Here is a 3,219-nt window from a genome sequence, read left to right as displayed (position 1 = left end):
TTTTTTTTTTTTTCTTTTAAATATAAACTTTAAATCAGAAATTTAATTTTAAGATATTTTCTTTCAAAAATACTCGGACAGATCACTCGACTGGTACAAAAGAGGTTAGAAAATATCTCTTCTGAAAAAAATACGAACCTTATTATAAAATTAGAATTATATTCCGAAAACCTATTTTTATTTTCTCTCTGTAACACTCGAATATCACTGAATTTAATTACAAAAGAGGATCACGACGGAAAAGAGGTTAGAAAACATCATCTCAAATCTTAATACGCGAAACGTCATCTCTTTTTTAGAAAAATATAAACCTTAAATTAGAATTACACTCTGAGAACCTACTTTTAGTTTCTTTCAGAAACAACTGGAATACGCACGAGTCACTAAGTTACGAAAGAGGGTCACAGATGTAAAAGAAGTTAGGAAAAACATCGTTCCGAATCTTAATAACTTGCTTTCTTAATAATAAACGAAACAAATATCTTATTTTCCTTTTTTTTTTACAAGTACACGAAACTTAAATCCCGAATTATATCCCGAAAAATCTCTTCTTTTCGAGGAAACACTCGAATATCGCGGATCACTCGACTATCGGACAAAGGAGAGTCACGACGGTTAAAAGAGGTTAGAAGAAGCAGCGTTCCGAATCGTAACCTTAATACGTGCGACGTTATCGACGCATCGTCGCTCGGTTTTCTCGTTTATTCGAATTCGCGCAATCGCGTTGGCGGAACTGAAATGTTAAACCACGCGTGTTCACACCCGATTTCACAGCTGGCAATCCTATTTTCACGAATCGAACCGGCGTTTCCACGTTCCAATACATTCGACTCGAGAATCGAAAGACGGTCGATTTATTAATCACGATTAAAACCGCGCACGGAACGTGTCTGCGTCGCTCGAATTACGACACCTAGTGGCAATAGCGACAATCGTAATTTCCTCGATTAATTATCCCCGTCAACGATCGATTAATTACGCTTCCCCCGTTATTAAGAATATTCAGCACGAATGGAAATTAAGAATGGAGAGAAGAAGATGCTTTCTGGAAGGAATCTATTGAAGTTTCGAGCGATTTTTCGATCTTGAAAAAGCGAATAACGAAGCGTGGGAAGAATAATTTCCTCTTTGCGTGTAATGATTTATTATCTCTGATTAGAGATCGATACTTTTTATTCGTTCAAAATTTTTGAATGAACTGGAAAATAAAGTCCACTTCTGTTTCGAATCATTATGGATATTAATTTTTAATAATGCATGGAAAACAATCGTGCAATGACAATAAATTTTCCCTCTTTCACGTTTCTTATAGAAAAAGTATTCATAGCCTAATCCAATCTAACATATACCTATATAATCTACGTTGACCAATCGACGAAAAGTGATCAGAGAACTGATCTCAACGCTGTAAGAATAAATCTCGATCGGTTTTCGAGTTTCATCGAGCAAGATTTTCGCAATAAGATTTCCGTCTCGTTCGATCCAGTCTGATTCGATCCACACGATCGGCCAGCTCCTATCCGATTACGCGCGATCTGTCAGTGGCAGCGGAATCGATTTCCGTCCAGGAAGTCTGGCTTCGATGATAATCGAACACGTGCCGCCGTTCACATCTTTCCTTCCTTCGTCTCTTCGTTGGGCCACCAAGAAACTTTCTTCTTGGTGGAAATTCGACTTGAATGGAGAACCCAGATACGACTCGAGTCTCCAAGACTCGTTTAAGGCTCTTTTGTCGGGTATGCTTCTCTTCTAGAATGGACGGCAAGATCGAAACGAGAGAATTGTCGATATTTAATCGTCTTTTGGAGAAATGGGGCGAGCATGAAAACGTCGAAGAATGGAATACAATTTTTGCAGGATAGAATATGTGTCAGGGGACTCGATATCGGGAATCGATCTGAATTTTTCGAGAATTTTTACAGGGATGGAATACCTTGGATAACTTTGGAAAAAAAAAAAATTCTGAGGAAGAAAGAAAATCTTTGTCTCCCGACAAACGCGTTTTTGTTCGTTGATTAAAAGTCTCAAAATATTCGAAATATTTTGCTGCGGGAATCTTCGAAGGGAACGATATCGAGCACAAAGGAAAATAGTAGATATTGTACAGGGAGAATGAATAGAATCTATTCAATGGATCGATCCGCGTTTATGTCACGTTCTCAGCTGTGTTTACTATATTCTATAATACCTCACGATCGAATTTCATTTTGTGATTCGTTCCAATTCTTATGGAATAAGAATAAATTATAATTATAATTAAGAAATTATATTATAAAATTATATTATAAATAAATATAAATATAATATTATAAATTATATTATAATTAAGAAAATATACGATTTCGTTAATACGATTAATCGAGCAATAGTTTAAAAATCTGTCGTAAGAGGTTTTGGAAATCGATCGTCTGGTGGTTTAAGCGGAAGTCGCAAGTCGAATGGCATCCTCTCGAAACGGGACGAGTTTCAAAGCGTTTCTAGCTCAAGTTCGGCGACAAGTTTGAACGGTGTGAACGCATGGTTTACATGGAAATCTGCAATCTCGTCACGCGGTATCAAAGGGCGGCGCAGACGTTGCGCGCCTATCTGTTCGACACGGAATACCGATTTTTTTTCCTGCGAAAAACATCAAAGAACGCCCAATGAAATTGCACGCTTTGGTCGAAGCCCACCTTTCGATACCGATATCGCGATCAAGTTTCTCGTTTCAAGATCGTGCAAGTTGTTGCACGGAATAATATTACGGGAGGATTTATAGGAGAATAAAAGAAAAAATTTTTAAATAGTCGATATAAACGAATTTAATGAAAATTTAAACGTTAGAAGGATAGTTGACGAAATTTTAATATATATATTGAGGAAATGTTGCAAGTTTCAAGATGTCATGATCATTGTAGAAATAATGTTATGGGAAGATTATAGGAAAATAAAAGAAAAAATCTTCAAATATAAATGAACTTAATAAAAATTTAGATTTTAGAAGAATGGTTGATGGAAATTTTAATATTTAGAAAATTTTGCAAGAAAATATCGCAACCAAGTTTCAAGATGTTGATCATGGAATTGTAGAAAAGTTGGAACAATATAATGGGACGATTATAGATAAATAAAAAGAAAAAATCTTCAAATATTCGATATAAACAAATTTAATGAAAATTTAGATTTTAGAAAATATAGAAAAATAAAAGAAAAAATCTTCAAATATATTTGATATAAATG

General features: G+C 35.1%; 1 protein-coding gene across 2 annotated transcripts in view; it reads right to left on the bottom strand.

Moving 5' to 3' along the window:
* The window catches only part of LOC102679190, a 106,564-nt gene that overhangs the window by 52,119 nt on the left and 51,226 nt on the right, over nt 1-3,219 (bottom strand). The window lies entirely within an intron of this gene.

Source organism: Apis dorsata, unplaced genomic scaffold, assembly GCF_000469605.1.
Source record: "Apis dorsata unplaced genomic scaffold, Apis dorsata 1.3 scaffold_98, whole genome shotgun sequence".
Lineage (NCBI taxonomy): Eukaryota > Metazoa > Arthropoda > Insecta > Hymenoptera > Apidae > Apis > Apis dorsata.
The sequence above is the reverse complement of the archived record's forward strand: the minus strand, read 5'-3'. Positions and strand labels throughout refer to the sequence as shown.